The 13,495-nt window shown below is 40.2% G+C and overlaps 2 non-coding genes across 2 annotated transcripts; both read left to right on the forward strand.

Annotated features, from left to right (window-relative positions):
* The first annotated feature begins 998 nt into the window (after nt 1–998).
* trnak-uuu (transfer RNA lysine (anticodon UUU)) lies at nt 999–1,071 on the forward strand. Its single transcript has one exon. It is a non-coding gene; the product is annotated as a tRNA-Lys (tRNA).
* A 4,463-nt stretch (nt 1,072–5,534) lies between these two features.
* trnak-uuu (transfer RNA lysine (anticodon UUU)) lies at nt 5,535–5,607 on the forward strand. Its single transcript has one exon. It is a non-coding gene; the product is annotated as a tRNA-Lys (tRNA).
* Nucleotides 5,608–13,495: the final 7,888 nt, after the last annotated feature.

Below are 13,495 nucleotides of genomic sequence, written 5' to 3' on the forward strand. Positions count from 1 at the left end.
CTTTTCCTGAAAAACACCTCATATTGATACCTGGATAGCTCAGTCGGTAGAGCATCAGACTTTTAATCTGAGGGTCCAGGGTTCAAGTCCCTGTTCAGGTGGTAAATCTTATCTTCATTTGAGTTCCTAATTTGGTACACTCTCTCATCAAGGAGGTCTGCTTGTAGCCAAGACTGAGTCCATCATTTGGTTAGTTCTCAGCTCACTTGGACTTCTCAATAACCTGTTGGTTTGCCAAACTACATGCAACTTGACATCAACCTTCCTACAGTCCATATATTGATGGTAATTTACCAACAGATTAAGGTTTCTTCGCAAACAGATCTTTTCCTGAAAAACACATCATTTTGAAGCCTGGATAGCTCAGTCGGTAGAGCATCAGACTTTTAATCTGAGGGTCCAGGGTTCAAGTCCCTGTTCAGGTGTAAAATCTTATCTTCATTTGAGTTCCTAATTTGGTACACTCTCTCATCAAGGAGGTCAGCTTGTAGCCATGACTGAGTCCTTCATTTGGTAAATTCTCAGCTCATTTGGACTACTCAATAACCTGTTGGTTTGCCAAACTACATGCAACTTGGCATCAACCTTCCTACAGTCCATATATTGAAGGTAATTTACCAACAGATTAAGGTTTCATCGCAAACAGATCTTTTCCTGAAAAACACATCATTTTGAAGCCTGGATAGCTCAGTCGGTAGAGCATCAGACTTTTAATCTGAGGGTCCAGGGTTCAAGTCCCTGTTCAGGTGGTAAATCTTATCTTCATTTGAGTTCCTAATTTGGTACACTCTCATCAAGGAGGTCAGCTTGTAGCCAAGACTGAGTCCATCATTTGGTTAGTTCTCAGCTCACTTGAACTTCTCAATTAACTGTAGATTTACCAAACTTCATGCAACTAGGCCTCAACCTTCCTACAGTCCATATATTGAAGGTAATTTACCAACAGATTAAGGTTTCATCGCAAACAGATCTTTTCCTGAAAAACACATCATTTTGAAGCCTGGATAGCTCAGTCGGTAGAGCATCAGACTTTTAATCTGAGGGTCCAGGGTTCAAGTCCCTGTTCAGGCGGTAAATCTTATCTTCATTTGAGTTCCTAATTTGGTACACTCTCTCATCAAGGAGGTCTGCTTGTAGCCAAGACTGAGTCCATCATTTGGTTAGTTCTCAGCTCACTTGGACTTCTCAATAACCTGTAGATTTACCAAACTACATGCAACTTGGCATCAACCTTTCTACAGTCCATATATTGATGGTAATTTACCAACATATTAAGGTTTCATCGCAAACAGATCTTTTCCTGAAAAACACCTCATATCGATGCCTGGATAGCTCAGTCGGTAGAGCATCAGACTTTTAATCTGAGGGTCCAGGGTTCAAGTCCCTGTTCAGGTGGTAAATCTTATCTTCATTTGAGTTCCTAATTTGGTACACTCTCTCATCAAGGAGGTCTGCTTGTAGCCAAGACTGAGTCCATCATTTGGTTAGTTCTCAGCTCACTTGGACTTCTCAATAACCTGTTGGTTTGCCAAACTACATGCAACTTGGCATCAACCTTCCTACAGTCCATATATTGAAGGTAATTTACCAACAGATTAAGGTTTCATCGCAAACAGATCTTTTCCTGAAAAACACATCATTTTGAAGCCTGGATAGCTCAGTCGGTAGAGCATCAGACTTTTAATCTGAGGGTCCAGGGTTCAAGTCCCTGTTCAGGTGGTAAATCTTATCTTCATTTGAGTTCATAATTTGGTACACTCTCTCATCAAGGAGGTCAGTTTGTAGCCATGACTGAGTCCATCATTTGGTTAGTTCTCAGCTCACTTGGACTTCTCAATAACCTGTTGGTTTGCCAAACTACATGCAACTTGGCATCAACCTTCCTACAGTCCATATATTGATGGTAATTTACCAACAGATTAAGGTTTCATCGCAAACAGATCTTTTCCTGAAAAACACCTCATATCGAAGCCTGGATAGCTCAGTCGGTAGAGCATCAGACTTTTAATCTGAGGGTCCAGGGTTCAAGTCCCTGTTCAGGTGCTAAATCTTATCTTCATTTGAGTTTGTAGTTTGGGACACTCTCTCATCAAGGAGGCCAGCTTGTAGCCAAGACTGAGTCCATCATTTGGTTAGTTCTCAGCTCACTTGGACTTCTCAATAACCTGTTGGTTTGCCAAACTACATGCAACTTGGCATCAACCTTCCTACAGTCCATATATTGATGGTAATTTACCAAGAGATTAAGGTTTCATCGCAAACAGATCTTTTCCTGAAAAACAAGTCATTCTGAAGCCTGGATAGCTCAGTCGGTAGAGCATCAGACTTTTAATCTGAGGGTCCAGGGTTCAAGTCCCTGTTCAGGTGTTAAATCTTATCTTCATTTGAGTTCCTAATTTGGTACACTTTCTCATCAAGGAGGTCAGCTTGTGGCCATGACTGAGTCCTTTATTTGGTTAGTTCTCAGCTCATTTGGACTACTCAATAACCTGTTGATTTACCAAACTACATGCAGCTTGGTATCAACCCTGCTCCAGTCCATATATTGATGGTAATTTACCAAGAGATTAAGGTTCCATCGCAAACAGATCTTTTCCTGAAAAACAACTCCTCTCGAAGCCTGGATAGCTCAGTCGGTAGAGCATCAGACTTTTAATCTGAGGGTCCAGGGTTCAAGTCCCTGTTCAGGTGTTAAATCTTATCTTCATTTGAGTTCCTAATTTGGTACACTTTCTCATCAAGGAGGTCAGCTTGTAGCCATGACTGAGTCCTTTATTTGGTTAGTTCTCAGCTCATTTGGACTACTCAATAACCTGTTGGTTTGCCAAACTACATGCAACTTGGCATCAACCTTCCTACAGTCCATATATTGAAGGTAATTTACCAACAGATTAAGGTTTCATCGCAAACAGATCTTTTCCTGAAAAACTCATCATTTTGAAGCCTGGATAGCTCAGTCGGTAGAGCATCAGACTTTTAATCTGAGGGTCCAGGGTTCAAGTCCCTGTTCAGGTGGTAAATCTTATCTTCATTTGAGTTCCTAATTTGGTACACTCTCTCATCAAGGAGGTCAGCTTGTAGCCAAGACTGAGTCCATCATTTGGTTAGTTCTCAGCTCACTTGAACTTCTCAATTAACTGTAGATTTACCAAACTTCATGCAACTAGGCCTCAACCTTCCTACAGACCATATATTGAAGGTAATTTACCAACAGATTAAGGTTTCTTCGCAAACAGATCTTTTCCTGAAAAACACGTCCTTTTGAAGCTTGGATAGCTCAGTCGGTAGAGCATCAGACTTTTAATCTGAGGGTCCAGGGTTCAAGTCCCTGTTCAGGTGGTAAAACTTATCTTCATTTGAGTTCCTAATTTGGTACACTCTCTCATCAAGGAGGTCAGCTTGTAGCCAAGACTGAGTCCATCATTTGGTTAGTTCTCAGCTCACTTGGACTTCTCAATTAACTGTAGATTTACCAAACTACATGCAACTTGGCATCAACCTTTCTACAGTCAATATATTGATGGTAATTTACCAACAGATTAAGGTTCCATCGCAAACAGATCTTTTCCTGAAAAACAACTCCTCTCGAAACCTGGATAGCTCAGTCGGTAGAGCATCAGACTTTTAATCTGAGGGTCCAGGGTTCAAGTCCCTGTTCAGGTGTAAAATCTTATCTTCATTTGAGTTCCTAATTTGGTACACTTTCTCATCAAGGAGGTCAGCTTGTAGCCATGACTGAGTCCTTTATTTGGTTTGTTCTCAGCTCATTTGGACTACTCAATAACCTGTTGGTTTGCCAAACTACATGCAACTTGGCATCAACCTTCCTACAGTCCATATATTGAAGGTAATTTACCAACAGATTAAGGTTTCATCGCAAACAGATCTTTTCCTGAAAAACTCATCATTTTGAAGCCTGGATAGCTCAGTCGGTAGAGCATCAGACTTTTAATCTGAGGGTCCAGAGTTCAAGTCCCTGTTCAGGTGGTAAATCTTATCTTCATTTGAGTTCCTAATTTGGTACACTCTCTCATCAAGGAGGTCAGCTTGTAGCCAAGACTGAGTCCATCATTTGGTTAGTTCTCAGCTCACTTGAACTTCTCAATTAACTGTAGATTTACCAAACTTCATGCAACTAGGCCTCAACCTTCCTACAGACCATATATTGAAGGTAATTTACCAACAGATTAAGGTTTCTTCGCAAACAGATCTTTTCCTGAAAAACACGTACTTTTGAAGCTTGGATAGCTCAGTCGGTAGAGCATCAGACTTTTAATCTGAGGGTCCAGGGTTCAAGTCCCTGTTCAGGTGGTAAAACTTATCTTCATTTGAGTTCCTAATTTGGTACACTCTCTCATCAAGGAGGTCAGCTTGTAGCCAAGACTGAGTCCATCATTTGGTTAGTTCTCAGCTCACTTGGACTTCTCAATTAACTGTAGATTTACCAAACTACATGCAACTTGGCATCAACCTTTCTACAGTCCATATATTGATGGTAATTTACCAACAGATTAAGGTTTCATCGCAAACAGATCTTTTCCTGAAAAACACCTCATATCGATGCCTGGATAGCTCAGTCGGTAGAGCATCAGACTTTTAATCTGAGGGTCCAGGGTTCAAGTCCCTGTTCAGGTGTTAAATCTTATCTTCATTTGAGTTCCTAATTTGGTACACTTTCTCATCAAGGAGGTCAGTCTGTAGCCATGACTGAGTCCTTTATTTGGTTTGTTCTCAGCTCATTTGGACTACTCAATAACCTATTGGTTTGCAAAACTACATGCAACTTGGCATCAACCTTCCTACAGTCCATATATTGAAGGTAATTTACCAACAGATTAAGGTTTCATCGCAAACAGATCTTTTCCTGAAAAACATGGCCTTTTGAAGCCTGGATAGCTCAGTCGGTAGAGCATCAGACTTTTAATCTAAGGGTCCAGGGTTCAAGTCCCTGTTCAGGTGGTAAATCTTATCTTCATTTGAGTTCAGAATTTGGTACACTCTCTCATCAAGGAGGTCAGCTTGTAGCCATGACTGAGTCTTTCATTTGGTAAATTCTCAGCTTACTTGGACTTCTCAATAACCTGTTGGTTTGCCAAACTACATGCAATTTGGCATCAACCTTCCTACAGTCCATATATTGATGGTAATTTACCAACATATTAAGGTTTCAACGCAAACAGATCTTTTCCTGAAAAACAGCTCAAATGGAAACCTGGATAGCTCAGTCGGTAGAGCATCAGATTTTTAATCTGAGGGTCCAGGGTTCAAGGCCCTGTTCAGGCGGTAAATCTTATCTTCATTTGAGTTCGTAGTTTGGGACACTCTCTCATCAAGGAGGCCAGCTTGTAGCCAAGACTGAGTCCATCATTTGATTAGTTCTCAGCTCACTTGGACTTCTCAATAACCTGTTGGTTTGCCAAACTACATGCAACTTGGCATCAACCTTCCTACAGTCCATATATTGATGGTAATTTACCAAGAGATTAAGGTTTCATCGCAAACAGATCTTTTCCTGAAAAACAAGTCATTCTGAAGCCTGGATAGCTCAGTCGGTAGAGCATCAGACTTTTAATCTGAGGGTCCAGGGTTCAAGTCCCTGTTCAGGCGGTAAATCTTATCTTCATTTGAGTTCATAATTTGGTACACTCTCTCATCAAGGAGGTCAGCTTGTAGCCATGACTGAGTCCTTTATTTGGTAAATTCTCAGCTCATTTGGACTCCTCAATAACCTGTTGATTTACCAAACTACATGCAGCTTGGTATCAACCCTGCTCCAGTCCATATATTGATGGTAATTTACCAAGAGATTAAGGTTTCATCGCAAACAGATCTTTTCCTGAAAAACACCTCCTCTCGAAGCCTGGATAGCTCAGTCGGTAGAGCATCAGACTTTTAATCTGAGGGTCCAGGGTTCAAGTCCCTGTTCAGGTGTTAAATCTTATCTTCATTTGAGTTCCTAATTTGGTACACTTTCTCATCATAGAGGTCAGCTTGTGGCCATGACTGAGTCCTTTATTTGGTTTGTTCTCAGCTCATTTGGACTACTCAATAACCTGTTGGTTTGCCAAACTACATGCAACTTGGCATCAACCTTCCTACAGTCCATATATTGAAGGTAATTTACCAACAGATTAAGGTTTCATCGCAAACAGATCTTTTCCTGAAAAACACATCATTTTGAAGCCTGGATAGCTCAGTCGGTAGAGCATCAGACTTTTAATCTGAGGGTCCAGGGTTCAAGTCCCTGTTCAGGTGGTAAATCTTATCTTCATTTGAGTTCCTAATTTGGTACACTCTCTCATCAAGGAGGTCAGCTTGTAGCCAAGACTGAGTCCATCATTTGGTTAGTTCTCAGCTCACTTGAACTTCTCAATTAACTGTAGATTTACCAAACTTCATGCAACTAGGCCTCAACCTTCCTACAGTCCATATATTGAAGGTAATTTACCAACAGATTAAGGTTTCTTCGCAAACAGATCTTTTCCTGAAAAACACGTCCTTTTGAAGCCTGGATAGCTCAGTCGGTAGAGCATCAGACTTTTAATCTGAGGGTCCAGGGTTCAAGTCCCTGTTCAGGTGGTAAATCTTATCTTCATTTGAGTTCCTAATTTGGTACACTCTCTCATCAAGGAGGTCAGCTTGTAGCCAAGACTGAGTCCATCATTTGGTTAGTTCTCAGCTCACTTGGACTTCTCAATTAACTGTAGATTTACCAAACTACATGCAACTTGGCATCAACCTTTCTACAGTCCATATATTGATGGTAATTTACCAAGAGATTAAGGTTTCATCGCAAACAGATCTTTTCCTGAAAAACACCTCATATCGATGCCTGGATAGCTCAGTCGGTAGAGCATCAGACTTTTAATCTGAGGGTCCAGGGTTCAAGTCCCTGTTCAGGTGTTAAATCTTATCTTCATTTGAGTTCCTAATTTGGTACACTTTCTCATCAAGGAGGTCAGTTTGTAGCCATGACTGAGTCCTTTATTTGGTTTGTTCTCAGCTCATTTGGACTACTCAATAACCTATTGGTTTGCCAAACTACATGCAACTTGGCATCAACCTTCCTACAGTCCATATATTGAAGGTAATTTACCAACAGATTAAGGTTTCATCGCAAACAGATCTTTTCCTGAAAAACATGGCCTTTTGAAGCCTGGATAGCTCAGTCGGTAGAGCATCAGACTTTTAATCTAAGGGTCCAGGGTTCAAGTCCCTGTTCAGGTGGTAAATCTTATCTTCATTTGAGTTCAGAATTTGGTACACTCTCTCATCAAGGAGGTCAGCTTGTAGCCATGACTGAGTCTTTCATTTGGTAAATTCTCAGCTCACTTGGACTTCTCAATAACCTGTTGGTTTGCCAAACTACATGCAATTTGGCATCAACCTTCCTACAGTCCATATATTGATGGTAATTTACCAACAGATTAAGGTTTCATCGCAAACAGATCTTTTCCTGAAAAACAGCTCAAATGGAAACCTGGATAGCTCAGTCGGTAGAGCATCAGATTTTTAATCTGAGGGTCCAGGGTTCAAGGCCCTGTTCAGGCGGTAAATCTTATCTTCATTTGAGTTCGTAGTTTGGGACACTCTCTCATCAAGGAGGCCAGCTTGTAGCCAAGACTGAGTCCATCATTTGATTAGTTCTCAGCTCACTTGGACTTCTCAATAACCTGTTGGTTTGCCAAACTACATGCAACTTGGCATCAACCTTCCTACAGTCCATATATTGATGGTAATTTACCAAGAGATTAAGGTTTCATCGCAAACAGATCTTTTCCTGAAAAACAAGTCATTCTGTTTGCCTGGATAGCTCAGTCGGTAGAGCATCAGACTTTTAATCTGAGGGTCCAGGGTTCAAGTCCCTGTTCAGGTGTTAAATCTTATCTTCATTTGAGTTCCTAATTTGGTACACTTTCTCATCAAGGAGGTCAGCTTGTAGCCATGACTGAGTCCTTTATTTGGTAAATTCTCAGCTCATTTGGACTCCTCAATAACCTGTTGATTTACCAAACTACATGCAGCTTGGTATCAACCCTGCTCCAGTCCATATATTGATGGTAATTTACCAAGAGATTAAGGTTTCATCGCAAACAGATCTTTTCCTGAAAAACACCTCCTCTCGAAGCCTGGATAGCTCAGTCGGTAGAGCATCAGACTTTTAATCTGAGGGTCCAGGGTTCAAGTCCCTGTTCAGGTGTTAAATCTTATCTTCATTTGAGTTCCTAATTTGGTACACTTTCTCATCAAGGAGGTCAGCTTGTAGCCATGACTGAGTCCTTGGACAATGTGTTCATAACTTATTACTCACAAATGTCTAAGCAAATACAAAATTATTGTATGTCAATGTGAATTGTCCCAGCATCCATTAATACGTTCTGTATTGTAGACCTCTCTACACTGCACACTAGCCCACAGAGACTTCAAGTAGCATATAATGATGCCATGAGAATATTACTGAAGGGACCGAGATGGAGTTGTACCACTGAAATGTTTGTGGCTGCAGGAGTTACAGTTTTTCTCCATTGCTTTGGCTCAATTCTTGAAACAGAAATGACATTCTCAAAACAACTCGTGCAAACCTCCAAACCACTGGGCACTTGTTCACAACAGATTTGAATTTCTCATTCCTTTCATCAAATTGCAATTGTTTTAGAAACTCCTTGCAAATGACGAGTACAATTGCCTACAGCTTGCACACATTTCAAATGATTTAGCACATCTGTGCAAATGGTTAGGTACAATTGCCTTCAGTTAGCCCAATTACCAATTGAATACATCTGGCTGGTCTAAACTGACTGTTGCTTCTCAGTCAAGTGGTTGTTCTCTGCAAAACATCTTGGCATAATTTCCTTGTTTACATCATCACCTGCACAATAGTTCACTCCTCTGTCAAAATCGTTCAGGCACATAATACCAAGAAAAACATTATGGTATATCCTGTAATATGGATCTCTTGGATCATCGGCTTCATTTTCAGGTTCAACTAGAACTTTACTAATCAAGGGGGGTTTTCTCACATCCGATCACCAATCACACAGTAATTTTAGTTAGCTGACAGGTGCTATCCAGGAGGATAAATGCTTCCATCAAATATCTAGGGCGTGACAAAGTTCAGTACAGTTTACAGTATGAACATGGAAGCACCTGGCCAGGTAAACGAACAAGTGCAACTGCCTGTTCGAGGAAGAGGAGGAAGAAGAAGAGGAAGAGGAGCAAGGGTGCGTGGTGGTGGAGGGTGTATGAGCATCGGGCTCTAAACCAGAGGTCCCTTCTCCAGGCAATGGATGCTGCTTGTGCCGATGTCACGGCAGATCAGTGCAGGGGATGGTTGCGGCATGCAGGGCGATTCTTCCCCCGTTGCATCGCAAGGGAGAACATCAGATGCGATGTTGAGCAGGAGAGTGAGGATGAACTCCAGCTTTGAACTCCAGCTTTGCTTTACTTTCCTACTGTATGTTTTGTTCCAGTCGTGTAGGCTATACTTTATTTTATTTTTTATGTGCTTTTTGTTTGACACTATTTTTTGCTGTACACATTTTCTGTTTCTGTTTTGCAATTACTGTAAGAATTTCCATGGCAGTATAAGTGCAATACAGTATGTGATGTGAAACCTTGTTGGCTCCTCTTGAATGAATCTTTTTTCTGTTTGATACACATAGTATTCTGGAAAGAAAACATCTCCTACAGTAACCATTCAGTGTCAAAGGACGAAGCCAAGATTGAAATGTGCACATGAGGGATATTTCTATGGTCCACTGCCATACTGACAAAACATCTAAACATTTTGACCTGCAGTGTTTAAACAATGACGAAGGGACTTTTTATTTTGGGGGCACTGACTATTTGTATGAGAAAAGGAATGAGTTTTGACTGATGAGTTGTGTGTTTTGGGAGAGATATGACCTTTTGCAGGTGTGCCATAGTGTTTTGCTAAACCATCTAGGTTATTTTGGCAAATGTATTTAAAGCTTTGAGAATGTCCTTTTTTTTTCGAGAGAGATGAGCCACAGCAATCGAGAAGGAAGTTTTCATTTTGGGGGCACTGACTATTTTTATGAGAAAATGATTTGGGTTTGAAGCTTGAGTTAACTGTTTTGGGTGAGATATGACCTTTTGAAGGGGATCTATGTAGTTGTGCTGAACCATATATGCTATTTTACCAAATGCACTAAGATCTTTGAGAATGTAATTTCTGTTTCAAGAATTGAGCCAAAGCAATGGAGAAAAACTGTAATACGTTCCATGCTGTTTTAAGAAATGTTATATATAAATGTATCTGCCTCGCGAAAATGAAAATAATCATGGTTTTATCAAACACAAAGTCTAGTTCTACCAGTCCCAGCTGTCGATAATTTCTATGTCTATTTACAAGGCATTCATATGTCTATGTTTTTTACTCGTGATTTTGTATGTATTTTATTCTATTTAATTTTCTATCTGAACCGTAAGTGTGAAATATAAGGTTGGTTGAATGATTGATTGTTTCCTTCTCTAGAAAGGAGACACAGATCAGGTGAAGACGTACACATCAAGTGTAAAAAGGAGTCAGGGGGTTAAGATCTGAATGAGCTCCACTGGTATCTTTCCTCCATCTCGTTGTGTTTGTAATATTACTCTTTACTTCTCTACAAAACTGACTATCTTAAGATCTTCTTTGTTATTCCCTTTGTAATCCCCCTGCATACAGTTAAACACTATTTTAGAGGTCCTAGCACAGTGGGCTGGATCATTCTTGGTCAATGGACTGCAGTACTGGAACTACATTTACTCTGTCCTCTCGTAGCTAACCATATCCTGTCATCACCTTTTCTTTTTCGACATCAAGCAGATCCAGAGTTTCGACACAAGACACGGTAATTCAAGAACATTGCTCTCACAGAAAATTGGATGTAACTTTTTTTTGTCTTTGCTTCTCTCCTTCCTGGAACACAATGTACCTTGGTGACAAATACTGTGGATAAAATTCATCTCTTAGATATTTTGTTCCCACTTCTCTTCTGTTTTCATGCTATGCTTAAGTGCATGTGTGTTACTTTCTCCTGTCTCCGTTCAGCTCTTTTCTGCACTTCTCTTTTGTTGCCGAGGCACAGAATTGGAACTCGCCATTCCACATTTTCTTGCTCGTTCTTTTTTACTCCAACTGCTTCTCTCTCTGTGTGGTTGCCGTGAGGCTTGTCTTTTGTTTTATACCACACCTATCATCTCTTCACTACATTATGTGCCATTGCTTCAGAACAGGAGATGGTAAATGGGTTTTGATGTTGATTTTTGAAGGGTTATTCTTTGGTCAAGAAATCCTCACAGCATTGACGCGTCTCAATAACCCTTTCATCCTCCTGCAATCATCATATTGTCATTTCCATACTATCTGAAGAGCTGACAATTGCCAAAACAGATACCAAGCAATGACAGATCTGCTCTCCAAAAGAAGAATTAAATTAAAAACCCAGAAATGGGAACAATCAACCATCCATCCAAACCAGACGACACGCAAGCGGAAACGCTGTTGAAACATCCTGTCAACTCATAAAACCTCCAAAAGGATCCTATTTGTCAATGATTCTGAGGTAGAATGTGCCTTAGATGTTTTCCTAGATGTGCCGGGTGTCAACATTGTATTGATGCAAAGGAAATTTCAGAAGTTTCATTTTACTTTACCGTCTTTATATATCAGGTATGTTTACACAGATCAATAAGTCCTGCAGACAACATGGATATTATGACCGCAAATGATTCCTTTTTGTACAGAAATTAAGAAAACAGAAACATATGTTATCTTATAGGATAAATTAAATGGATTAACATTAAAAAATCCAAGTTAACCTGCTATACCATACTAATGTCAACACATGTGCGCGGTCAATTTATATTGCACTAAATTCACAATTCAAGGTCCTTATTGGAGTGAAAATAATCAGATGGTCTATACCGGGGGTCTCAAACTCAATTTACGTGGGGGCCTCTAGAGGTAGAGTCTGGGTGAGGCTGGGATCAAGTATTAGAAAAAAAAGTGATCCAATCTTCTCAATCTTTATTTATAACAATTCATAACATGAGCGGTTCTTCAGAGCATGAACGGTTGAACAGTTTCTTTAGAAAATGGACGGTTGAACGGGTTATTCAGAACATGAATACTGATATTAGTTCATTCAGAATGTTTTGAAACTACAACACAAAGTTGCATGATAACGAATAGATAAACATACCTAGGACAAATTTTAGTGTTTGATGTGTATGATTTACTTCTGAACACAATTCATTATATTGATGGTAAAGTTAGTACAAAGAAGAGTCATTTGTTGATGATTTTGGTGGCCACTGTGGACAAATGTGGTCGTGCTTTTGAGCGCCAGAGTCTCTGGACCAGTGTGTCATCATCCAGAGTTTTTCTGTCTTGTTTCCTGTCTTATTTTGAAATCCCTGACTCTGGTGTCTTCCGTTTCCCTGCACTTCCTGTCCCCGTGATTGTCTGCCGTGTCCCTGATTGTTTCCTCCTGTGTGATTGCTAGCCGCGCCCTCATTGTGTCCAACCGTGTCTCGTGCGCCTTTGTATTTAATCTGTGTCTACTGCTTATTTCTGGTCAGAGCGTTTTTGTTTCCGGCCCGTTGCCAGAGGGTTTTCCTGAATAAATACATATTTTTTGACTTTACACAGGGTCTGATGCTGGTTCTGGTTCCCTCATGCCCTCCATCCCTCCAACGAGCCAATCCATACAGGTCGGCAGCAGACCCTGGGATCCAGAAGCGAGCATTGACACTGCTTTAAGTACCACAACCCGTCACTTTAGTTGCAACTGACTAAATAATTTCACAAAATTAATTTGAGAGTGATAATTGTACCTCGGGGGCTCGATAGAGTATTTCTAAAGGACAAAGATTATTATTTTGCCGAAACCTGTCGACTAATTTGCCGGTAGAAATCCTTGATTTGAGGCCACTAATTGCTAATTACGATATATCTTGCAGTATAATTGGAGAAGAATAATTAACTGAAGAGGCCGTAAATAATTCAAGAGATTGGCCCATAATCATCAGAAGTAATTGAGATGGTTTGATGAGATTTTTAAACTGTGACATTTAACACTTGCATTCTAAAATGATAATTAACTTAATTCTTGATATTTGTAGCATGGGAATGTCAGGATAAAACATAGAGATTTGACTTTAAAATATAGAATAAGATATAGAAGCCCTATGTTGATCGTGGGAGTTCCCCAATTCATCAAGTTTCCAAAGGCAGTTTAGTGTTTGGGTTTTGTACATTGAGTGAGTCAGCGGAGAGAAAATTATGAATAACATAATCACAGCACGAGTGCCTTCAAAATCAAGTCCATTTAAATAATATTCACCAGCAGCTTGCAATCCAAAGCCCGAGAGAGACGGTTATATACTGTATGGCAGGTGTTTTACTGCGACACAGCCAAGAGTTACTTCATCAAACTTCCTTTGGCCCGCTGAGAGAAAAGATTTGAGGTTTACGTCGCGTACCTCA

Source organism: Pseudoliparis swirei, chromosome 11 (assembly GCF_029220125.1).
Source record: "Pseudoliparis swirei isolate HS2019 ecotype Mariana Trench chromosome 11, NWPU_hadal_v1, whole genome shotgun sequence".
Classification (NCBI taxonomy): Eukaryota; Metazoa; Chordata; class Actinopteri; order Perciformes; family Liparidae; genus Pseudoliparis; species Pseudoliparis swirei.